Below are 27,233 nucleotides of genomic sequence, written 5' to 3'. Positions count from 1 at the left end.
CATGCCTTGGCCATGATCACTCCCTTTTCAGAGCAGCCACTGGGATAGTGGAGTGAGGCAGAAATACAAAGGCATACTTTTCAGCCCCAATAGGGGAAAAAAGCCAAGGCATTTTGGCCCTAGACAAGAGAGTGTCTGGATGACAATTCTTACTCCTGAGCACCTTGCCATTTGGTGCATCAGAGTTGTATTTCTTCCTCTGCCCAATCCTGCTTTCCCCACCTCTCCTTTAACAGTTGTTAATCCAAAGACACTGGAACCTGAATTCAGTGTGATGTAGGAGGGTAAGTAAGTGGAAGGAACATTACACAAAAGTAGTAGGAACTACCTTGATGCAGCACCTAGCAAGTAACGGAAACATTTCGGTTAAATTCAAGGATGATTATGTTGAAAGACTTAATGTACACTGGGCATATTAGGGTAAGTGATATATAATTCCTGCTACAACCTATAAACCTCTACGTGCTCAATCACTTTAGTCGTGTCCGACTCTTTGTGACCCCATGGACTGTAGTCCACTAGACACCTCTGTCCGTGGGATTTTCCAGGCAAAGATACTGGGGTGGGTTGCCATTTCCTCCCCCAGGGAATCTTCCCCACCCAGAGAAAGAACATGTAAGAGCAGGCAGGGCTAACATTTGTTGAATGACCCAATGAGTGAATATGCAAAGGGCCTAGAACCAGGCGTGGTATATCATTGACACTCAGTACAGGTTCTGAGTGAATCCCATAGGTTCTACCTGCAAATGGCATTCTTAGTCTGTTTGTGTTTCTCCATCTTCACCAACTTTGCCTCATCCAAGCCTCCATCACCTCTGGACTGAGCAACTAATCGGTTCCTAACAGGCTTCCCTATTTCCATACTTGCCCTTATGGCTCATCCTGCCCACAATCTCCAGTCGTCTTTGCAAAATGTGGACTGGAATTGTGTCCTTCTCTGCCTAAAACCTTCTGATGACATCCCATTGCTTGTGGCTGTGGCCTCCCAGGTCCCGAATGATTTGGCCCTGGCCACCCGACTAACCTCTCCTGGGGCTGTTCTCCTGTCACACTGACCTCCTCACAGTTGTTGGAAGAACCAGCTCTCTCCCACCTCATGACCTTGTCACTAGTGGATCACTAGGCCTGGACTGCTTCTCTCCAGATCATCATGCATGACTCCTTCCGTCAATTTAAGGCTCAACTCAAAGGTGTCACCTCTTTGGAGAGGCCTTCTCTGAAGCCCCTGTCTGAAGCAGCCCGTCTCCAGTCTTCTGCTTTACTGAGCAATTACTAGATGCCAGGCTCTGTTCTAAGTACCCAGGAAATAGTAGTGAACACAGTAGGGGATGCCACACCTTCTTACGTGCCTCTGTAGCTCTTGAAACATCTCACTGCCTCTAGACCTCCCTTAATCTGATCTTCACAGCAAGGATCCTCACTTTGTTTAACTAAAAATCTTACTAAATCTCTTTCTTTTCATAATTTTTAATATGTATTTCTTACTACAGTAGATCAAAAGTAATCCTTGACCACCAGACCATCTCCATTTTCCTTTTAATCTCTATTTGAAAACCAGCCAGTTCTTTCTTATCACAAATCACCAAAGGCAGCCAGCAATAGGCATTACTATAACTACTAAAAATAGGATCTCCTACCAGGCACATGGTCTATTTTCTAAGTTATCCACAGGCAACACTTTTACCACATGTTTTTCCATGGAACTCAGAGCATTCTCAAGTAGTCCTGCTCGCTACATCTTCATCTTTGGAAGCTGACAACTAATCCAATTTTTAAAATTTTAGAGTTTTTATTATTTATCCTAGCACTCCACTTCAATCTGCTGACTTCTGAGTTAGTTGAGTCATGCTAACACTGTTGGAGATGATCTCCCAAATCTCAGTGACTCTGCACAAGAGTTTATTTCTCAGTCTTGCAGTCACAGAGGTAGTTTCACTCAAGGGGCAGCCTTGCTCAGGGCCATTCAGGAACCAAGACTTCATCCATTTTGTGGATCTGTACTCATTTAGGCCACTTGAATCTTCTGCATCTTGCTGGCAGAAGGGGGAAGAACATGAGGAATGGAAAATGGAAAGTTTTGGTAAGAAATGAGTGTCACTTGTATTCACATGCTATTCCCAAGAAATCAAACATGTGACCACAGACCAAGGAACTTGATAAGTACAGTCCAGCTGGAGTTCCAAGGGGGAGACAAAGTGAGATTTGCGAGCAGAGAGTCAGTCTCTTCCACAAAGGTGGAGCAAATACGATGACTGGCAGTGGGGCTGAGGGCTTTCCCCAGAGCAGCAGTGCTGTTCTTTAGGAGAATAAGTAGCAAAAGCAGTAATGAGGACAGTTAGAAAGAGGGCATTTGCTTTTCAAGAGTCCAAGCACAAAACAAAAACCTAAAGATGTCTTCCCTGAGAGCATGAAGAGGAAGCACAAGAAGATAAGACCTCACTGGGTCTGCCTATTGGCAGAGCAGGCTTGCAAATAAGCAGAAGTAACTATGCAGGGATGAAGTTCCACTGAAGTTCTCTTGAAACCTCTGGTCTCTCTATAGATTGCCAGAGTGCTGGGAAAGCACCTAATCTCACTTGAGGTCTACGAGAGCAGACCTCACCTATAAGAAAAGGGAGACAGTTTAGGAAAAAATCTATTAATCTTCTTAGCAATAAGGATTTCAAGCTGATAAAGAATATACTTTTGAAGTGGAATCTATGAAAAAAAAATTAAGCAAGAAGTGTAGGTAGAATTACTTTTTGAATATTTTGAAGTATAGTTGATGTACAATATATAAGTTACAGCTGTAAAACAGAGTGATTCACAATGTTTAAAGGTTATACTCCATTTAAAATTATTATGAAAGATTGGCTATATTCCCTAAGCTGTATAATATATCCTTGTAGCTTATTTGTTTTATAGATAATAATTTGTACCTCATCCCATATCCCATGCTTGTCCCTCCCTCCTTCCCTCCCCACCACTGGCAACCACTAGTTTGTTTTCTGTTTCTTTTTTCCTATATTTACTAGTTTGCTTTTTAGATTTCACATATAAGTGAGATCATACAGTATTTACCCTTCTCTGTCTGACTTACCTCACTTAGCATAATACTCTGCAAGTGCAACCATGTTGTTGGAAATAGCAAATTTTCATATATTTTAGTGACTGAATAACATTCATATATATATATATATATATATGTGTGTGTGTGTGTGTGTGTATATATATACACACACACATATACATGTATATGCTTCCGAGATCAGACGAAATTGGGTGCCTTCAGGGTGGTATGGCCATAGACCATGTATATGCAACATCTTTATCTGTTTGTCACTGATAGAGACTTAGATTACTTCCATATCTTGGCAGTTGGAAATAATGCTGCTGTGAAATTGGAGTGCATGTATCTTTTTAAATTTGTGGTTTGGGATATTTTGTATAGATACCCAGGAGTGGAATTGCTAGATCATATGGTAGTTCTCCATATTCTTTTCCACAGTGGGTGCACTAGTTTACATTCCCACCAATAGAATATGTGGGTTCCCTTTTCTGCAGATCCCTGCCAACACTTATTTGTGTTACTTTTAAAATAATTCATTGGAGGAAATAGAAGAAAAATCATTGTATTGGTTAGCTATTGCTGTTTAACAAATTATCCCATAAGAATAATACTCTTATTGTCCATGCATCTGCAAATCCACCAGAATCTGACTGGCCTAAGCTGTGCTCATTTGGAAAGATCTTTTTGTCATGCTGTGTCTATTATTTAACTGGAGTCCCTCTGTTCTACATCTTTCTTTTATCCTCCTCAGGGGACCAACAGGATATCCAAGAATACCCATGATATAGTCTTTCCATGGCACTGGCAGAGATGAAGAGGAAAAACAGAATCGTGAGGTTTTCAAGGCCTGCTCTTGAAATATACACTGTGACTTTCATACATATATCATTGGCCAAAGCAGGTCACCTAGCTAGGCCTAGTGATGAGAAGGAGGAAGTATATGCTATCTATGATAATGAGGCCATGGCAAGGGAATAGAGGCAAGAAGGAGTAAAGAATTGAAAACAATAATACAGTCTATCAACTTTCTTTCAAGAAAATTAAAGTAACAGCTCTAAAATCAGAAGATAAAAAGACATTATCTTTTTTCTCTTTCCTCTGTGGTAGATCCAGATGTTAGTGTCTTATTCTTTATATATAATCCCTTTAAATCTTTATATAAGTTTGAAAATATGCATCTATAATGCTTCTTTTCATTATATGGTTGATATGCACAAAAGAATAAGAAAAAGAAGGGCTGGCAAACAGAAGAAAATTAAAATGGAGCAGGAAAAGAAAAAGTGCTATAATTATAAGTGGTATAAAATAATTTAATATAAATTATAATATACAAGGAAAACTCGTTAATGTAGAAAATTAAATTCGATGCCTGATGAACCGCTTAGGAGATCTCGGCCAGATAGCAGAAGAAAGAAAGTGGAGATGAAACAACAGAGAAGGTAATCAATTGGAGGGCAGCATGTGCGTGCATGTGTGCTAAGTCACTTCAGTCATGACTGACTCTTTGCAGCCCTATGGACTGTAGCCTGCCAGGTTCCTCTGTCTATAGGATTCTCCAAGAAAGAATACTGGAGTGGGTTGTCATGCCCTCCTCCAGTGGGGAGGACAGCACACTGGGACCTAAATTTGATAAATGATCCTTTAAAAGAGAACAGAAAAAAATACTGAAAAGAAACATTAGTAGGAAAAAATGGAGTTGAATCTAAATATTTAAAGAGATAACATCTGAGAGGTAACATACCAATACAGGGCTATACACTGGTGGTCAGAATAAGAAGGCAACAGAGTGGAGGCTGGAAAAAATGCAATCTACAATGAAGAAAAATTAAACTAAACTAGGACCCCTTATCTACCATATTAAGTGGGAGAACATAACAACAAATGCACCAGGGGAGCAAACTTTAACCTATGGGTAAAGAATCTGCCTGCAATGCAGGAGACCTGGGTTTGATTCCTGGGTTGAGAAGATTCCCCTGGAGAAGAAAATGGCAACCCACTCTAGTATTCTTGTCTGGGAAACCCCATGGATAGAGGAGCCTGGCAGGCTACAATCCATGGGGCCGCAAGAGTTGGACACGACTTAGCAACTAAACCACCACCACAATATGCAGCCAAGTTTTGCTTCATGTAAAACAATAACTGAATGGATATTATCCATATGTTTATCCTGGGGAAAAAAACAGCCAAACAAACCACATAAGAAAGGATTCTGTCAAGATATTTCTGTACACAAGAATGGGAGAAGGATGGTGTTAGAACAGAAGTATTACATTTGTTAAACATCAAAACATAACTATTATATTAGAATGTACATCTTAACAATATTTGAAAGAGAAGTCATTGAATCCTCACATAATAGGAAAATAACACTTTAAGAAGCTGGGAACAGAATCCTAGATTATATTTTAAAGGATATAATAGGAGAGAACAATATAAGTTTATGAGATGAAATTATAACTCATAAAACTTCTAGCTGAATAATAAAATGTGGAAGTACTTTCCACATTTTATTTTGAAACCAAAACTTGTTTCAAAAAAAGAAATGAAAGTAACAACACCAGTAGGACACTTCATCATACCTCTCAGTCCCTGTTAACTTAAGCAAAACAAAAATGAATAAATACATGGGTAGAAAACCACTTCCCAGGTGGCACGAGTGGTAAAGTATCTGCCTTCCAATGCAGAAGATGCAAAAGACATGGGTTCGATCCCTGGGTCGGAAAGATCCCCTAGAGAGGGGAATGTCTACCCACTCCAGTATTCTTGCCTGAAAATCCCCATGGACAGAGGAGCCTGGAGGGCTACAGTTCATGGGATCACAAAGAGTCAGACACGACTGACACAGAGAATCACTTAGGATGCTTTGGCCAATAACAGAAAACAGAACTCAAGACAGTATAAAAATCAGGGAAAACATTTCTTTTTTTCTTAATCTTTGATAAGAGGAAGACTGAAAGAAATGCAGTGACTTTGTGATGTCAGAAGAGACCAAGGTATCCTTAATCTTCTACTCTGCAATTTCCCCTGTGGCTAAATCCCCTCCTGGTTGCAAGATCAAAATCACACTTATCATCCACACATGCAGACAGGGCAATGTCCTGGGAAAGGAAAGGGATAATTAATTCCTTATTCATCTCTCTCTCTTTTCTTTTTAACTGAAAAAGTCTTTTATGATCAGGATCCCTCCAGCAGAATTCTCTTCATCTTGTTCACTCCATCAGCAGAGACAACTTACTATTATACAATAAAAATAAAGTAAGCATTCTGCTAATGAAGTTAGGAAAATAAAACAAAATAAACTTCAGAAAGACTAAGAATGAATAAGGATGAAAGAAAGAAAACTGACTGGTTTAAACTTCAAAAAATAGGATGATAAATAATATGCATGTACATTTTGCTAGGAATCAAACCAGTAATAGACAAAACTATGGGTGTAATAGTAATAAAAATGTAAAATATAAATAGCAATAAAAAATTTAAATGTAAAAAAAAACCATAAAATAAGAAATAAAAGCAGAGACATAAGTAGAGCTGCAGAGCATTTTTTAAATTATAAAACAGAATAATAATTATAAAGCAGAATATATATGATGAACAAACACAGGAAAAAATATGTTTCTACTAGCAACTGTCAGTTTAGAAACACAAGGATAAAAGTTACAGAGCAATAGAAACTCTTATAAATTGTAGTTAAACATGGAAAATGGGAAATCACTGGAAATCTGGGATATATGTGAACGTGAGCATACACATTCCCAGCAATTCCACTCTTAAATGCAGAGCTAACAGAAATCTATACACCAAGCAACATATAAAAGTATGTTTAGAGCAACATTATTTATAATAGCCCCAAACTGAATACAAGCCAAATTCCACCTACTGTAGAACACATAAACTGTGATTTATAGAGTAAAATGGAATTTTGTACAATTAAAAAGAACTGTTGCCCAACCTGATGACAAAGCAGAAATATATGTTGGGAGAAACTACATATATTGTATTTGTAGTATATTCTGAAGTCAAGAAGGTTGATTACTCCAGCTCCATTCTTCTTTCTCAAGTTTGCTTTGGCTATTTGTGGCCTTCTGTGTTTCCATGCATGCTCAGTCACTTCAGTCATGTCCGACTCTTTGTGACCCCATGGACTGTAGTTCCCCAGGCTCGTCAGTCCATGAGATTCTCCAGGCAAGAATACTGGAGTGGGTTGCCATTTCCTTCTCTAAACAGTCTGTGTTTCCATACAAACTGTGAAAATTTTTTTTTTTTAGTTCTGTGAAAAATGCCACTGGTAATTTGATAGGGATTGCATTGAATGTGTAGATTGGTTTTGGTAGTATAGTCATTTTCACAATATTGATTCTTCCAATCCAAGAACATGGTATATCTCTCCATCTGTTTATGTCATCTTTGATTTCTTTAATGAGTGTATTATAGTTTTCTGTATACATCTCTTTTGTTTCCTTAGGTAGGTTTATTCCTAAGTATTTTATTCTTTTTGTTGCAATGGCAAATGGGATTGATTCCTTAATTTCTCTTTCTGATTTTTCATTGTTAGTGTGTAGGAATGTAAGTGATTTCTGTGAACTCATTTTGTATCCTGTGACTTTACTAAATTCACTGATTAGCTATAGTCATCAAGACATATGGTACCAGTACAAAAACAGAAATATAGACTGATGCAATAAGAGAGAAAACCCAGAGATAAACTCACACAACTTTGGGCACCTTATCTTTGACAAAGGAGGCTAGAATATACAATGCAAAAAAGACAGTCTTTTCAACAAGTGATGTTGGGAAAACTGGACAGCTTTGTGTAAAAGAATGAAATTAGAACACTTTCTAACACTATACACAAAGATAAACCCAAAATGGGGTAAAGACCTAAGTGTAAGACCAAAAACTATAAAACTTTTAAAAGAAAATATAGGCAGAACTCTCTTTGACATAAATTACAGCAAGATCCTCAATGACCCACCTTCTAGAGTAATAGAAATAAAAACAAAAATAAACAAGTGGGACCTAATTAAACTTCAGAGCTTTTGCACAGCAATGGAAACTATTACAAGGTGAAAAAGACAACCCTCAAAATGGGAGAAAATAATAACAAGTGAAACAATTGATAAAAGATTAATCTCCAAAACATACTAGCAGCTCATGCAACTTAATACCAGAAAAACAAACAACCCAATCAAAAAATGGGCCGAAGACCTAAACAGACATTTCTCCAGAGAATACATACAGATGGCTTTAAACACATGAAAAGATGCTCAACATTGCTCATTATGAGAAACACGAGTCAAAACTCCAATTAGGTATCACTTCACAATGGGCAAAATGGCCATCATCATAAAATCTACAAACAATAAATGTTGGAGAAGGTGTGGAGAAAAGGGAAACCTCTTGCACTGCTGGTGAAAATGTAAATTGATACAGCCACTATGGAGATTCCTTAAAAAACTAGGAATAAAACCACCATATGACCAAGCAATTCCACTTCTGGGCATATACCCTGAGAAAACCATAATTGAAAAAGACACATGTACCCCGATGTTCATTGCAGCATGATTTACAATAGTTAGGACATGGAAGTGACCTAGATGTCCAACAACAGATGAATAACTAAAGATGCTGTAGTACATATATTCAATGAAATAAGGGCATAAAATGGAATGCATTTGAGTCAGTCTTAATGAGGTGGATGAAACTAGAGCCTGTTATACAGAGTGAAGTGAGCCAGAAAAAAAAATTGCATATTAATACATATATATGGAATCCAGAAAGACAGCACTGATGAACTTATTTGCAGGGCAGCATTGGAGACACAGAGAACACACTTCTGGACACAGTGGGGGAAGGGGAAGGTAGGACAAATTGAGAGGGTGGCATAAACACATATGCATCCCCATGTGTGTAACGGATAGCTGGTGGGAATTTGCCGTATGACTCAGGGGGCTCAAATCAGTGCTCTCTGACAACCTAGGCAGGTGGGGTGGGGTGGGAGGTGGGAGAGAGGTTCAAGATAGAGGGGACATGTGTATGCCTATGCCTAATTCATGCTGCTATATGGCAGGAACCAACACAATACTATAAAGCAATTATCATCCAATTAAAATTATTTTTTTAAAGCCAGGCTTAGAAATGTATATGCTTTCTGATTCCAGCTACATGAACCTCAAAATCAGTATGACCTTCAAAATCAGGCAATCTAGTTTATGATGGGAAATGTTAGAATAGTGGGTACCCTAAAGGGACTTAAGGACTGTAAGGGGGCCTGGGAACAGGCATCTGGAGTGCTGGTAATATTTTCTGCCTTTATCAGGATGGACATTACCTGAGTGTGTTTATTTTGTAGAAATTCATTGAGCTATACATTTATTATTATTTTGAACACTTCTCTACATATGTTAAGATTTAACCTTTTAAAATTATTTAAAAATTTCCAAATGATTTGGTTTCAAAATCTTCCAGTGTTTACTAGATTTATTACCCTGGACAAGATACAAAATTTCTTCAAGTCTCACTTTCCCCATCTCTGTATCTGGGATAATGCCTGTTCCTTCTTTAAATGGTTGTTGTGAGGATTAAGTGAGGTCAGTCAAGTAAACAGTACAGTGTTTGGCATCTAGTATTCACAGAGCCATTTATAGTATAATTGAAAATTATTAATAATTTATTTATAAGTATTCTCTCCTGGAGAATCCCATGGACAGAAGAACGTGGTAGGCTACAGTCCATGGGGTTGCAAAGAATCAGACACGACTGAGCGACTTCACTTTATCCTTTATAAGAAGGAAATAGTAACATTTTCCTGAAGGGACTTAAATGACTTGAATATATTCAGAAATTCCTTGCTTACAGACAATATGTTTCTTTTTACTCTGATCATATATATATTTACCATGATTAATCTGGTCAAGTTATTTAACTTCTCTGTCTTTACAAATGTAAAATGACAAGATCATTAAAATAGTTCCTATCTATCTAAAGACAGAGTAAATAAGCCTTTAAATCTAAACATATTAAAATTCCCAAAAGGAGGTCAAATGAGGGAAGGGAGTTATAAAATTTTAGAACTGCAAAGAAAAATAAAGATGCTTATTTAAAAAAAAAAACAGAACACTATAGCTCTCTCTTGTCTGACTTTGGTGTCTTACGTGAGATAATACTGCAAGCCAGTGGCAGAAGTACAATAATGGTCTCCAATCATTAACAATAATATTCAAATAACTCTGTGTTTTTAAACTAGTAGAGTAACTTCAACTTTTCAAAAGTCACTACCTTTCGTTATTATTTATTAATATGCAATTTCTCAGCCAGTCATTTCACATGTATGTATGAAGTGCCTAACATGTGCCCAGCTCCACGTGGTTATGTTGGGGTGGCAGTAATGAGTGAGTCTCTGTGCAGAGCATATAAGGATGCTCCTGAACATCCTTCCACAAGACAGCAGAAGTCACAGTTACTGACTGGTACCAAGAGCCCCATCATACAGCAAATAGGAAACACACAGGGAAGTGCTAGGAGGTGGGTAGCGCTGGCCATCATTCTTTGCCTGGCTTCCATTTAGGATGAACACTAAAACTTGCATGACATGTTAACTTTAATTCTAACCTTAAAGATCTTCCGAACCTGGTTTGATTTATTTGATATCCATTTCACGTTCCCACTTTCTGAAGCAAAGTCCACACTAAGCCTTAAGACATGTCTTTGGTATGAAATTGGTATTTATTAACAAAAATAGATTTTGCTATCAATTGAGATCATTGAACTATTTTAAAGTCACCTTCCTGAATTCTTACTTCCTTTGGCATTACCAGCTAAGCCTTTGAAAGAGCAGAAGAGAATTCTTCTTTGGATCTTTGTAATTTAGGGCATATTATGACATGATCTTGTGTTTTGATTGTATAATCTTACTTTATGCTCTCTCTATAGAGATAATGTAAAAAATGACTTCTGGACAATTAGTAAAAGGTATAGATAGCCTATTTTGAGACTTCTCTAGATCACTCACAGGCTTTGATTTAAGTAGTTACAAAAAAATATTAATGGGCAAAGCTAAAATACAAACAAAATTAAAAAGATCTTAATTGTTCCATTCAATTAATTTTTAAATTGTATATACACATTCACAGCCATGAGCTGTATTTACAGATCCCTTCTCCGGCAGTGGGGAACCTGGCTCTCATTTACTAAATAAATTTTCTTGTTTGAGTAATGCCCCTGTATGTAACCAGTCATCCATCTGCCAACACGTCTTCCCTCAAAAAGATGCCCTCCTCACCTCCCTTGGGCTCCCAGCTCCCTTAACACGCAGGTTATCTCCACATGGTCATTGCACTCACGCTGCGTTATCTCCAGCTATGCCTCCCTTCCTGTAGATGCCCTCTTCACCCTGCTTGGGTTCTTGTGCCAGGTCATCTTATTACACAATTGCCTCATCACCCTGCCCGGACTCTGACCCTGCTCTGGGATACAGTGGCTCTCCCTACCGTCTGCTGTTTGCCTCTGCTCTGCCCAATCTAATGGCTTTAGGGCTAATCTTTTCAAGAAGGGAAAAGACGAAGTGCTTGTTGTAATTTTAATTTCCCTGATGACTAGTCATGGTGAGCACATTTTCATGTTTACTGTCCATTCACATATATCCTTTTATAGATACCTATTCAAATATTTTATGCATTTTATATTGGGCTATTTTATTTGTTGATTTATAGATGTAATTAAAATATTTGTTGTGGATATACAATTTCTTCAGACACATGTGCTGTTATTTTTCCCATCTGTAGCATCTGTTGATTTTCTTAGTGATGTTTTGTTGAGCATAATTTTCAGTGTATCATTTTTTTAAGTTAGTGATTTTGGGTGGGGGGGCGGTGTTTGTTTGTTGAGGAAATGTTTGCCTTTCCCAAGGTCACAAAGATACTCTCCTATATTTTCCTCTGTAAGATTTATGGTTATGAATTTTATGTTTAGATCTATGCACCAAACTGGGGAGTCAAAAGTTAGATAGCAGCTAAGATTTATGTTTTTCCATTTTGATAGCCAGTTGTTCTGGCAGTATTTGTTAAAAATACCATTGTTTTTATTGAATTTCACCGGTGATTTTTTTCTAAAAGTCATTTAAATATCTATGTGAGAGTTCATTCCTGCTCTCTTTTCTGTCTTGATGCCAATACCACACACCACTGATTAGTATAGGAATATAGTAGGTCTTGGGCTTCCAGTGGTGGCTCAGTGGTAAAGAATCTGCCTGCAATACAGGAGACACAGAAGACATGGGCTCGATCCCTGGATAGGGAAGATCCCCCTGGAGGAGGGCATGGCAACCCACTCCAGTATTCTTGCCTGGACAGAGGAGCCTGAAGGGCTACAGTCCATGGGGTTGCAAAGAGTTGGACATGACTGAAGCAACTTAGCACGCATGCACACATGCTCCCACAGGAGGCCTTAATAGAGTAAGTACTCTAGCTTTGTGTTTTATTTTTAAAACTCATTCTTACTATTGTAGATCAAGTCTTAGAAAGTGAAAGTGAAGGTCGCTCAGTCCTGTCCGACTCTTTGCAACCCCATGGACTGTCCATGGACTTCTCCAGGCCAGTATACCAGAGCCTTTCCCTTCTCCAGGGGATCTTCCCAACCCAGGGATCGAACCCAGGTCTCCTGCATTGTAGGCAGATTCTTTACTGTCTGAGCCATCAGGGAAGCCTAAGAATACTGGAGTGGGTAGCCTATCCCTTCTCCAAGGGATCTCCGAGCCTAGGAATCGAACCAGGGTGTCTTGCTTTACAGGCAGATTTTTTACCAGCTGAGCTACCAGGGAAGCCCTAATCTTCCATAAACCTTCTGAAAAATTAGATCTGGTCTCAATGTGTGGGAGACTACAGAAACAAAAACTATTCCAGAGGATAACAGTGTTTCTTTCTCCAAAACCAAGATGGTTGTCATGCTGGTGTTAATGATGGAAGATAGCTTTTCCAGTTGGCTACTTAGAAGAATGGTAAGGCAAGATGGCAGAAGCATAGCAGGTTAGAAGGCTGTTTTTGAGCACAGATAAAGCCACAGCCTGAGGAATTCTCAGATCTAATGGGGACGTTTTATAGCGTTAACCTCTGATCACAATAAAACTAGTAGATGTTCAGGTAATAGTAACTTAGATTAGACACAAAGAAGAATGACAAGGAGGAAGGAGCCAAGAGGAAAAAGAGAAGAGGAGGAGAGAGAGGAAATCTATCTGTACTACCCAACCTACACCACCCCTCTGTATAAGCACTTCCCTCACTTATTAATGTTTCTGTATAGTTTTTCCCTGTGTATTTTCCCCAGATGAATGCTAGCCTAGATGTTCCAGAATGAACTATGACTTTTTCTGCATCTAAGTCCATAACCCTGCCCTTTCAATTTGTATGTGAGAAGCACAGACCTATCTAGAATAGGATGACATGATCACCCACCCTAAGGTTATTGTTCTTTTCTGAAGAGGCAGCCTTTGATATAAACAAATTTGCAAAGCAAAACACAGATACTTTCATCTGCCAGATCCAATGTAGTAATTTAATAGGCATGAGATTATTTAAATAAGTAAAGTCTGTAAAAATATCGTTATAAAGCCATTAGTTTCAGCATTTACTTAGAAAGTAACATTGACTCTGACAGAAACAATGATCTGGGATTTATTTGAAAATTATGTTCTCATTCATGGGGAAAAGTCTTGCCTAGTGCCTGTTAAAAATAAAGAAGAAAAAAGGCATAAGAATCAATGATGATTTACTAGTTAATACTACAAATATTCCACAAGTATATACTACATTTATTTCTATGTAGAAATTTATGCCAATATTTTCCTTCTCTACTAGACAGTTCTTTTTCTTTAAAGAAAAACTCATATTCTAGCACTACCATGACTTAGATCTTTATGAATTTTTCAAACCCAGTTGAACTTTATCTCATCTGAACACACATAATCCTTAGACCACAAAAGATAATTTAATTATAATCTTTTTTATATAGTGTTTATTATTCATATGAGTTTGTTATATCTTCTTTGAATGTTACTGAAATGTCTGTAATGATGATACCCAGGTCTTAAAAGATCTTGATAACCTACCTAGAATATAGCCTATATGCTATTATAAAAATTAAATGTTATTTTTAAAAATATTTTAGAAGCCATATATAGCAATATATATATTGCATTGTTTAAAAAAAAAAAAAAAAGTTGTCAAATGCAACAACATACTCAAAGTCACTGGACCAGCTATTCTCCCCAAAACAACAACAATAATAGGAACAACACTGAGTATTTATTGAGCTTCCTAGGTGGCTCAGTGGTAAAAAATCTACCTGCCAATGCAGGAGCTGCAGAAGATACAGGTTTGACCCCTGGCATGGGAAGACCCCCTGGAGGAGGTAATGGCAACCCACTTCAATATTCTTGACAGGACAATCCCACAGAAAGAGGACACTGGCGGGTGACAGTCCACAGGGTCTCAAAGAGTTGGACGTGACCGAGCACTCACACACCACTATGTCACAAATTGCCTAGAACTTCATATAGATTAACTCAGTCTTCACAATAACCCATGACTTGGTTACTACTATAGTTTTTGTTATTAGGCACATCTACTTGGAAATTCGTATCATCATCAGGTAATTTTTAAATTAGTTTATAATAATAAGCAACCACAACATGAACTGTCTTACACTGTCTTACACTGTCAGTGTGGCATCCTCTTTCCTTAGGCAGAGAGCAGTAAGACCTGATCCAGTCTTGCTAAACAGTTAGCCAAAAATTGGCAAGTGATGACTGTAACAGAACATAGACAGTTCTAATGATTTAACAGCAAAAAGAAAAGATGCCCTGGTCCATCTAACTCACAATAAAGTCTTACCAATGAGAGTAGAATATTTGAAGTCTGTTTCCACATTTATTTTTACAGTAGGGATGGCTTTGTCCTTCAATCAATTCAGTTCAGCCACTCAGTCATGTCCGACTCTTTGCGACCCCATGGACTGCAGCATGCCAGACTTCCCTGGCCATCACCAACTCCCAGAGCGTACTCAAACTCATGTCCATCGTGTCAGTGATGTCATCCAACCATCTCATCCCCTGTCGTCCCTTTCTCCTCCCACCTTCAATCTTTCCCAGCATCAGGGTCTTTTCAAATGAGTCACTTCTTCGCATCAGGTGGCCAAAGTATCAGAGTTTCAGCTTCAGCATGAGTCTTTCCAATGAATATTCAGGACTGATTTCCTTTAGGATTGACTGGTTGGATCTCCTTGCAGTGCAAGAGACTCTCAAGAGTCTTCTCCAACACCACAGTTCAAAAGCATACAACTGTACACTGACAGTGTATGACAATTCTTTGGCACTCAGCTTTCTTTATAGTCCAACTCTCATATCTATACATGACTATTGGAAAAACCATAGCTTTGACTAGATGGACCTTTGTTGGCAAAGTAATGTCTCTGCTTTTTAATATGCTGTCTAGCTTGGTCATAGCTTTTCTTCCAAGAAGTGTCTTTTAATGTCATGGCTGCAGTCACCATCTGCTGTGATTTTGGAGCCCCCAAAAGTAAAGTCTCTCACTGTTTCCATTATTTCCCCATATATTTGTCATGAAGTGATGAGACCAGATGCCATGATCTTAGTTTTCTGAATGTTGAGTTTTAAGCCAACTTTTTCACTCTCCTCTTTCACTTTCATCAAGAGGCTCTTTAGTTCTTCTTCACTTTCTGCCGTAAGGGTGGTGTCATCTGTGTATCTGAACCAGTGAACCAGTGAAGTTGCTCAGTCGTGTACGACTCTTTGCGATCTCGTGGACTGTAGCCTACCAGGCTCCTCCATCCATGGAATTTTCCAGGCAAGAGTACTGGAGTGGCTTGCCATTTCCTTCTCCAGGGGATCTTCCTGACCCGGGGATCAAACCCAGGTCTCCCGCATTGCAGGCAGATGCTTTACCGTCTGAGCTACCAGGGAAGCTTGATATTTCTCCTGGCAATCCGTCAATACTGTCCTGCAATACTTATTATCAATTAATAATTTATGGGAAGTGAGTGATAAACAGAAACAAAGTTAAGAGTCTATTTAACATTTAGAAATTTTAATAATAAAATCAATATTTTTAAGAAATTGAAGCAGCATGATAGAAAAAATAGACTTAAGACGCTGTTGCCAAATAGAACATGTTCAAAGGAAATATGAGGAATCCCCACTAAGCATCTCTTGCCTGGCAGAGCATAGCTTAGCACAAGGAAAAGCCAACAAAGACAGATCTGTGACAGAATCTAATGCCAGGCTGCCCAGGGTCAGACTACGACTCCACCACTAGCAGTACACATGACCTTGCACAATTTCCTTAATTTCTCTGGGTCTCTGGAAATAGTAATAATACCTACTTCTTAGAGTTATTGTGAAAAGTAAATATATATGAATTTCTAGAACAATACCTAGAACATCGTATGAACTATGTGCTACCTGTTATTTAAATTGCCTTGCATTTTTAAAAAAATTAGACATCTTTTCATTTTAAAAATTGATTAAGGACATACCAAGACCATTTTCATATACTAGATGATATGGAAATCTACTTTGGTTTTTGCCTGAACTTTCCTAAGGCTTACTGTTAGCCATTAAACTATACCACTATCCAAATTAATAAAATAAGATAAACCTTTTTCAGAATTTTTTCAGATTTTTTTTCGGCTTTTCGGATATTCTTAAGATTCTCTTTGAACAAATACTACCCATTTCTTTCCTAATGGATAGATTTTAAAAGATGGAAATATAAGCTTTAAGCAGGTTTGCTGCCTAACTGCTCAGCTTTGGCTAAAAGGGTAACTTTGCTGGTATCACAGCTGGAGGTAAACACTCCAGTTCTTAAGTTTCCATCTTAAAACACTAAGATGCCCCTGTGCTATCTTAAGACCCTTCCTTGGCAGTGTTTCTTTTAACATTTTTTATTCCCAGATTTAGGGTAGTTTAATGAATATTCAAATACTGGCGAAAGGAGCCAGATTTTAGCAATTGTCTTAGCCGGCTCAGGCCACCATAACAAAATATCACAAACAGGAGTTTATCGTCCCACAGTTTGGGAGGCTGGAATGGATATCAAAGTGCTAGGGTGGACAGATTTCTGGTGAGAGTTCTCTTCCTGGCTTGCATGTGTCCCCATATTTGGTGGGATGGGGGAGAGAGAAAGAAAGAGAATGAATAAACTCTCTGGTGTCACTTCTTATGAGAGCTGTTATCCCATGACCTCATCCAACTCTAATTACCTCGCAAAGGCTCCATCTCCAAATTTCATTACATCAGGGGTTAAGGATTCAATATGGATTTTGGGGGGTGAGCAAAACCATCCGGTCCACACAGGAGTGTATTAAGGAGAGATTGCTGCTGCTAAGTCACATCAGTCATGTCCGACTCTGTGCGACCCCATAGACAGCAGCCCACCAGGCTCCTCCGTCCCTGGGATTCTCCAGGCAAGAACACTGGAGTGTGTTGCCATTTCCTTCTCCAGTGCATGAAAGTGAAAAGTGAAAGTGAAGTCGCTCAGTCGTGTCCGACTCCTAGCGACCCCATGGACTGCAGCCTACAAGGCTCCTCCGTCCATGGGATTTTCCAGGCAAGAGTACTGGAGTGAGGTGCTATTGTCTTCTCCTAAGGAGAGATTAAGAGTATTTAAATCATATATATTACTGTCCTTAACCTGGTAGGCACAGCCTAGTCCTTTTACTGCTCTCTTCTGAGAAAGACCAGTTATTTAGCTGACTCCATGTAGTAATATTTGATGGTAGAAGGGAACTTAGAGATGCTATATTGAAAATCTAAGAACAAACCAGAAAAGCAAAATCATAAAATGTACTTTATCTATATAGCTTTATATATAGAGAGAGCATTTTGGGAAACACTTCATATATGTGTACAATGTTGAATTTTTTTTTTCATTTAGAGTCTTATTAGCAGACTCATATGTAAGATAACCTCAAATCTTTTCTTAATCTGGAACTTAGTGATTACTTTATTAATTGATTTATCACTAAGCTGGTAATTAATGATCAATAGACTTATTCTGGGTCATTTAAAAATTACCTTTATAATACTCTTAATATTAGACAATTGTTTTTTTAATTGAAGTATAGTTGATTTAAAGTGTTATATTAGTTTCAAGTGTAAAACAAAAAGATTTAATATTTATATATATTATACTCCATTTAAAGTTATGAAAAAATATTATTTATATTACCCTGGGTTCTATAATATATCCTTGGTGCTTATCTATTTTATATATAATAATCATATCTCTTATTCCCTTAGCCCTATCTTGCCTCCCCCTCTTATCTCTCCCTGTACTGTATGTTATCAGTTACATGTGGAATATAAAAAATGAAAAATATATATAACAAAACAGAAACTGACTCACAGAAAACAAACTAGATCCACTATATGTTTTTCATTTTTTATATTCCACATGTAAGTGATAACATACAGTGTTTGTTTTTGTCTATCTGACTTATTTCACTAAGTATAAAACCCTCTAGGTCCATCCATACTGTTGCAAATGGAAAATTTTCATTTTTTTTCTGACTGAAAAATATTCCACTTTATATATTCACAAAACACGTCGTCTTTATCCATTCATGTGTTAATGAACACTGGGTTGCTTCCACTGAGGTACCTTTATTTTTTATTTTTTTTAAACTAGAGTCTAGTTGATTTACAATATTGTTAGCTTCAGGTATACCCCAAAGTGAGTCAGTAATGCAAGTGTGCTAAGTCACTTCAATCATGTCCCACTCTGTGCGACCACAGGGACTGCTGCAGCCTGCCAGGCTCCCTCGTCCGTGGGGTTCTGCAGGCAGGAATAGTGGGGTGAGTTACTGTGCCCCCCTCCAGGAGACCTTCCTCACCCAGGGATCAAACCCGTGTCTCCTCCATCTAACCTGTATTGGCAGGTGGGTTCTTTACCACTAACACCTCCTGGGAATCAGTAATACATCTACTCTTTTTTAAAGATTCTTTTCCCATATAGACCATTATAGAATACTGAATAGGCATAACAGAGTATTGAGTTCCCTGTACTATACAGCAGGTTCTTATTAGTTATCTACTTTATGTATAGTAGTATGCATGTATCCATTCCAACCTCCCCATTTATCCCTCTCCCACTTATCTCCTGGTAACCATAAGTTTGTTTGCTACATCTGTGTCTCTCTTTTTTCAAAATAGTGTTTTCATTTTCTTTGGATATACACTCAGGATTCAAACTACTGGATCATGTAATCATTAATTTTCAGTTTTTCATTTTTTGAGGAACCTCCATACTGCTTTCCATAGCGGCTGCACCAATTTACATCCCCACCAACAGCACACAAAAGTTCCCTTTTCTCTACACCTTCACCAGCAACTGTTATTTGTAGACTTTTAGATGCTAGTCATTCTGACAGGTGTAAGTGAATATCTCATGGTTTTAAATTGCATTTCTCTAATAATTAGCAATGTTGAGCATCATTTCATGCGCATGTCGGCCATCAACATGCCTTCGGAAATGTCAGTTCAGATCTACTGCCTATTGTTTAATCAGGTTATTTTTTTGATATCAAATTGTATGAGCCAATTATATATTTTGGATAGTGACCTCTTATTGGTCATATCATTTGCAAATATTTTTCCCCAACTCTGTTTTTATAGGAATCTTTTTTACCAGTCTCCAGTTAATTTTCAGTGAGAATTGTTCCACATGTAGATATATTTTTGATGTTTTCATGGGGGGTGGTGGTGGGGGCAGTCCTACATCTTCCTATTCTGCCATCTTGATCAACTCTATAATGAAAGCCATGTGAAATACAAAATTATGGGAATCTTTCATACAATTGAAAGTGCATGTGATTTTGTAACTGTGTAAGACTGGATTCAACTCCCAACCCTATTCCTTATTATTTGGGTAACTTTGATTTAATAACTTCACAGCTCTACTTAATTTTATCACTCAAAATGAGCATGTTAAGTGACTACATTAGAAAATTCTTGTAAGGATTATGTGAGAATATATTTGAAAGCTCTTAACATGGGCCTGTCACAGTAGCCATGTAATCAAGGCTATTATTGTTATAGTGTTGATTGGGTGGAAGTAATAGAAGCAAAGATAATAGTATTAACAATCATGCTTTTTTTTTTCCTACTGTTGTGGGAAAAAAAGCAAAAGCAAAACTTTTTTGTTGCTAGGCACACAGAGAATTCTAGAAACAAAAACTGCATATAACATTCTTTCTCAATAATGTACTTTTCTTTGTCAGTTAATGCTATGGCCAATCACTGTTGCATACATGAATGCATTGTGACGTCTGATTAACTCTTTCCAAATAAGTTCAATTCATATCAAGAGATTAAGCTAACTCATATGTGATTAAGCTAAAACATATGTGGTATTGGTTTCTGCTCTCAGTGCAGTTTTAAACTGTTAAACCCACACCAGCTGCTTTCATAAACCAGCCATTCTAATCACCCAGTATCACTCCTTGAGGCATGTTAGATTACAGAAAGAATGTGATAAACCAACATGAATTTTAGATTTTCAGCAGATTTATTTCAATTTCTAATCAAACTCATTCCAAGCATTTTCCCTGACCACTCTTGTGCAAAGAGATTTAAAATAAGGAAAATTGAATTCAGAGAATGTAATACATGAAAATTTTATGCTGACAATACCAAACTATTTCCTTTTGTTTCTAGTTATGTACAAGAAAACTCTAAATGATTGTCTCACCATCTTCATAATTTAAATGCTTTTTAAAAAACCATCCTCCCTTCAGGTCAAATATAAAGTGAGTGAAGTCGCTCAGTCATGTCCGACTCTTTGTGACCCCATGCACTGTAGCCTATCAGGCTTTGCCGTCAATGGGATTTTTCAGGCAAGAGTACTGGAGTGGGTTGCCATTTCCTTCTCCAGGGGATCTTCCCGACCCAGGGATTGAACCCAGGTCTCCTGCATTGTAGGCAGACACTTTACCCTCTGAGCCACCAGGGAAGCCCTTCCCTTCAGGTCAAATACAAACAGGACCAAAAATATCAAGGGAATACCTTACAACCTGTAAGTTCCTTGAGATTCCTTATAAAGAAAAAATCATTTATATGAGTCTGAAGATGGGAACAGCAATATATACTGTCTTATAATATTTCATGCCAAAATAATCCAATTAAGATAATACCGTGTTGTAAGCACTATTTTCAAGAGTTTAACATGTATTAACTCATTTAAGGCACACAGTAATTCTAAGAGAGAGATGATATTACTATACCCCTTTTTTTCTTATTTTTCAGATGAGAAACCTGGGGCGTGCATGTGTGCTCCATCGCTTCAGTCATGTTCAACTGTTCGCGACCCCTGGACTGAAGCCCACTAGGCTCCTCTGTCCAGGGATTCTCCAGACAAGAATACTGGAGTAGGCTGCCATACCCTCCTCCAGGGGATCTTCCCAACCAAGGAATGGAACGTGCATCTCCTGCACTGCAGGCGCATTCTTTACCAACTAAGGCACCAGGGAAGTGCAAACTAGGGCATTCAAGCTTAGATATCTTGAGAAGGTAAGCTGTAAAGTCAAGATTCAAATCCAACGGTTTGTCTTCTTGACCACTCATCTTAATGCTTATTTGTGATGGTTTAAAAAGTACAAAAAGAATGACATTCAGGAAGTATTTTAACATAAATGATATCCAAGTGATTTCTAAATCTCATCTCATTTTTTGTATATCAACAAGGTAGCTAAAGAACCAAAGAGCTAACAATCCCAATGGTGTGACAAAGTCACTCTTTAACAGAGTAACTTGAACTTATCATGAAATTCCAGCTTTTTTTGTTTCATTCCTCCTTTGGTCTTCACCTTCTTCTTTCCTACTGTCCCAGTGGGGTTTTTCAAGTGTATGTTTCAACTTTCTTCTATGTTCCTACTCTTGTCATTTGTACATGAGGATTTTCAATTGCTATGGATATATGTTGTTTTATTTTCTTCTGGAAGTTTTATTATTTGATTCTTCTTCATTTATTTCTTAGTCTTCTCTGCAGTTTGTTTCAGTGATCTCCTTCTTAATAAGTGGGTTTGTTTAGCTACTTTAGATTTACTGGTGAATCTTAGAATGTCTAAATGAATAACCTGGAATTCATTCCAGAAGTATACAAGATACTGAAAAAAGAAAAGATCCTCTATTTGCAACTTTCCTTATTCACTCCAACTCCTCTATTCACCCCAATCCTAACCTCATGTAGAGAATGTCTAATTAGAGCTTCAGCTATCCTTCAAATTTCAAGTGCAAGAAAAAAAGAAATAACTTCTGCATCACCATTTTAGCCTGACTATTCAAAGATATCTGGTTAATATCTATGCTTGACTCAGGATAGAAATATTCTGGTTCAATATGTACAATATTCAAAGGAAAACTAATCAAGGGAAGTTTTCATCCAAAGAAAGGTTACATCTCTAATATGTATCACATGAGGCTGGACACGCCTAAGTGAGAAAATGCCAAATCTTTCCTTATGATATAAAGTGACAGTATGCAAAAGCATTTACTGATTTTCATCTGTTAAATTCATTATCATACATAATGGTCTTTCCAGGTAAATCAGCAAAAGGATGTAAAATTGCATAAATTTGTTCACAAGGTTGTAAATGTGCCAGAGTAGTTGTTTTTCAGGTATCTGAGTTGACCCAACAGCTGAATGCTCACTTGTGTTTGAAAGTAATAAAATACTCATGGCTGGACCTCACTCTGGTCGAGTGCCAAACTAATTATCTATTACCTGATATTATCCAGGAGTTCTCTTTACGTACTTCTGATGCAAGCAGGTAAAATACTTAATCCTTCCTCCACATGTTAATTTGCAATTGGCCTAGACAAAAATAAAACTGAATAATAACCATAATTTTAAAGCAAATCACCTAATAAGTTCACTGACTTAAGTCTTGAGGCATTGCTAGTGACCCAGTGGAATACTGATTTTATCATCTCTTATACTTGGAAGCAATCTATGGAAAGAGAGGAGGGAACAAAACAACAAGCTTAATTGATCCACCAACATGATTACTGAGAAAAGAAGAAAACAGGTTTTCTTATGTTGTGTTTTTTCTTTATTATAGAAAAAAAAAAAAAAAAAGATGATGTAATTGGGAGTGAGGGAACCAGGAAGAGATTCAAAGCACTGTGACTTATTGCATTGCTTTTTTTCAACCCTTATTCCACTAAATAACTGTTTGTTTTTATACCATACTGAGTACTGCTATGTTTAAGCCATTATAAAATCACGAAGTTGAACTGTGGAAATGGCCATAACCAGAAATTATGAGCTGGATACCTATTTAATACAAACAATACTTATGCAAAAAGAAGAAATTCTAAGGAGAATTTAATGACCCTGTTGTTTATTTCCTTACATACTGTTGCACAAAAATGAGCACTGTCTCTTTTCTATTTAAGTTTAATAAATTTAGAAACAAATGTCAGTACTGTAAGTATACTGTAAATTATAACACTTAAAACAGTAGACTTCAAGGTAGTATCTATAAGAGATTTTGTGGGGCTTAGATTATACTGAACAAGCCCTGAACAAACATTAATAAGATTCTCTGCAGATGTGTCATTTAGTCATAGCTCCTTATGGACCATATAAAGAGCTTGCAAGGATGTGAACTTTACATGTTCCTGAATTAAGTTTCTTATTTTATTTTAAATAGAATATATTTTGTATTGTTTCTATTGCATAAGCACTACTTGATTTGTTTTTTTTTTACTTTTTAATCTCAAATGTGTATTGATTTAATTCTAAACACCAAATAATATTATACAATACTTCATAATTCTAGACTTGCAAGTAATCCCCTAGTGATTCAGTTGAACTGGAAATCTAAATGATACAAACAGACTTAAGAGTCATATAATAGGATGATAACCTGAACTCATAAAAGGGCACCAGTGTAAACAATTTACTTAGCTAGGTGGTATCTAAGAATAGAAAATAATATTTAAGATTAATTTTCACTTGTTTTGTGAGTTTGTGTCATTTTTAGTGCCATATAAATTTTTCTTTAGAATAATGGTAAGAAAATAGTGCATATTACTAAGTAAATCCTAGTTAATCACTCTTAAGAGAAATTGAAAATGTCATGTTTAAATTTAAATTAGTAAACATTTATAGAAACACTGTTGAAGATACATGTTAGGAAATTGATTGTAGGAGATGACTGATGAAAAAGAAATCATAATATAATTCAGTCCTGAAAAAAATAGAAAATCATGTTTCTTTATGATCAATTTCAGGATGTAAACTTCAGTTGTATATTAATTCATTTGTTGAATATCACCTCTCCTCCAGACACTGTGTAGGTACTGGGGTCTCCAATAGTGGATATAACCCAGAATAGTGTACTCTACAAGCAAATTTAAGTCTGCACTCAATAGAAAAATGACATAGGGAACATTTAAAAGTAAGCTCAAGAGAACTGGATTCAGGAAGGAGGACATATTCAGTTAGGGACACCAGGCATTCCTGGAGAAGGAAGCATATAATTTGCAACTTGAAGGATGGTTAAGATTTCAAAAATGAAGGAGAGGAATGCTTTCTCTGGAGTTGTAATTAACAATACATGCGAAGGTAAAAACTCAGAAACTTTGCAAGAAGTAGTAGCATGGGGAAATTTCTAGTTATGGATTTAGGTATAGACTGATACTATCCTTCAGACTTCTCAGATGAGATTATGGATTGAGTGATTTCTAAGCAATTATAAATTTGAGAAGGTCCTCTTTTTCTTCTTCTTCTTGATAAATTATTCCCCCAGTTTTGTTTTGTTTCTATTCTCACAAGTGTACTAGAAAAAAAGCAGTTCCATTCTTGTGCTGCTCTGATCTATTTTCTATACAGCAGCAGCCAGAGAGCTTTTTAAAATGCAAATATGAAGATCTCACTTCTTTGCTTAAAACTGATTAGCATTTCCTCATTTTACGTTCCTAAAATAAAGTAAAATAAAATAAAACAATAAAGGAAAGGGAAATAAAATCAAAGTTTAATCTGATTCAGAGACTTCTTCCCTCTATCAAAAAACTTTTTCTCCTAAATTTGCCACAGTAGTGATGATTTACCATCATCAGATATTAACAAATGTCAGTTTCTCAAATATTTCTTCCCTGATTCATCTAATCTAAATGAATCCTTCTTTTAATTCTCTCTTATGGGGTCCTCAATCTTTTTGTTTTCCTTTACTTATCACAACTTGTAACTGTATGTCCACGTATGCGTTTATTTATAAGACGACTCTCATTACCCATTCCTACATCTACTACCCAGGTAGACTAGAAGCGTCCTTAAAAAAGGCATCATTTCAGGTTTGATTGACCATCATAGGCCCAATGCCCAGTGTGTTAGGTTGGTAAGAAAGTAATTGCAGTTTCAGACCATGAATTTTAAATCACTATAACTAGACTCAAACACATCTTTATAATAGGGAACATTACAATCAACACCTTATTGCCAACTAGAAATAAGTTTGCTTATTCCTGTAGCATAAAAATCCATGCTTCAGGATTCAATAAACTCTTGGAAAGCATTTTCTTTCTCCTGCTAGTTGTGGAAGCATTTTCCCTGCAAAAAGTTGTTTGAGATGCTTGAAGAAGTGGTAGTTGGTCGGCAAGTGGCCAGGTGAATGTGGCCTATGAGGCAAAACTTCATAGCCCAATTCATTCAACTTTTGAAGCATTGGTTGTGCAACATGCAGCCGGGCGTTATGGAGAAGAATTGGGCCCTTTCTGTTGACCAATACCAGTTCCAGGCATCACAGTTTTTGGTGCATCTCATTGGTTTGCTGAGCATACTTCTCGGATGTAATGGTTTCGCCAGGATTCAGAAAGCTGTAGTGGATCAGACAGGCAGCAGACCACCAAACAGTGAACATGACCTTTTTTTGGTGAGAGTTTGGCATTGGGAAGTGCTTTGGAGCTTCTTTTCTGTCCAACCACCAAGCTGATCTTCACCTGTTGTTATCTAAAATCCACTTTTCATTGCACATCACAATCCGATTAAAAAATAGTTCATTGTTGTTGCATAGAATAAGAGAAGACACTTCAAAATGACAAATTTTCTTTTGATGTTTGGTCAGCTCATGAGACATCCACTTACCAAGCTTTTACACCTTTCTAATTTGCTTCAAATGCTGAATGACCATAGAATGGCTGATGTTGGGCTCTTCAGCAACTTCTTGAATAGTTGAAAGAGGATCAGCTTCAATGATTGCTCTCAAGTAGTCATTGTCAACTTCTGATGGCCAGTCACTACCTCCCTTGTCTTCAAGGCTCTCGTCTCCTTTGCAAAACTTCTTGAACCACCACTCCACTGTGCATTCATTAGCAGCTCCTGGGCCAAATGTGTTGCTGATGTTGCAAGTTGTCTCTGCTGCCTTACAACCTATTTTGAGCACGAATAAATCACTTGAATTTGCTTTTTGTCTAACATTTCTATAGTCTAAAATAAATATAAAATAAGCAGCAAGTAATATCACTAGCAGAAAAAAATAAAGCAAGAAATGCACATTAAAATGATGTGTACCATAACTGCATTTATTTAAGAACGTATTCCAATAGTAGCAGTGTTAGTAGTGTTACAGCTCAGTCGTGTCTGACTCTTTGGCGCCCCATGGGCTGTAGCCTACCAGCTTCCTCTGTCCATGGGATTCTCCAGGCAAGAATACTGGAGCGGGTTGCCATTGCCTTCTCCCGGGGATCTTCCTGACCCAGGGATCGAACCTGGGTCTCCTGCATTGGCAGGCTGATGCGTTACCATCTGAGCCATCTGGGGGGCCCTAACTTATACCAATATCAAATGCAAATGCCAGCAGTGCAAAATCGCAATTATGTTTCCACCAACCTAACACCACCTGAAGGAAAAGTGGTTTGCAACGAACACTGGCTGACTAAATCACTTTACATCTCCTGAAATCATTTTTCAGATTCTGAAACATAATCATAAAATTACATAATTTCTTAAAGTGTCTTACTATGACTCCTGTTTTCATTGAAATCTAAAGCATGATTATTATTTTCAATTAGATGGAAAAATATTTCTTGATTATTGAACTCTCTGTCAAAGTAAATGTAACATGCTGATTTAATTAATAATACCTTTTCTATATTCAATACATTGTATTCTTC

At 37.3% G+C, this 27,233-nt stretch overlaps 1 pseudogene; it reads right to left on the bottom strand.

Annotated features, from left to right (window-relative positions):
- Nucleotides 1-1,814: 1,814 nt before the first annotated feature.
- On the bottom strand, nt 1,815-26,538 carry LOC133055530 (histone-lysine N-methyltransferase SETMAR-like; annotated as a pseudogene).
- Between the last annotated feature and the right edge of the window lie 695 nt (nt 26,539-27,233).

This window comes from Dama dama, chromosome 5 (assembly GCF_033118175.1).
Source record: "Dama dama isolate Ldn47 chromosome 5, ASM3311817v1, whole genome shotgun sequence".
In the NCBI taxonomy this organism is placed as follows: Eukaryota; Metazoa; Chordata; class Mammalia; order Artiodactyla; family Cervidae; genus Dama; species Dama dama.
The sequence above is the reverse complement of the archived record's forward strand: the minus strand, read 5'-3'. Positions and strand labels throughout refer to the sequence as shown.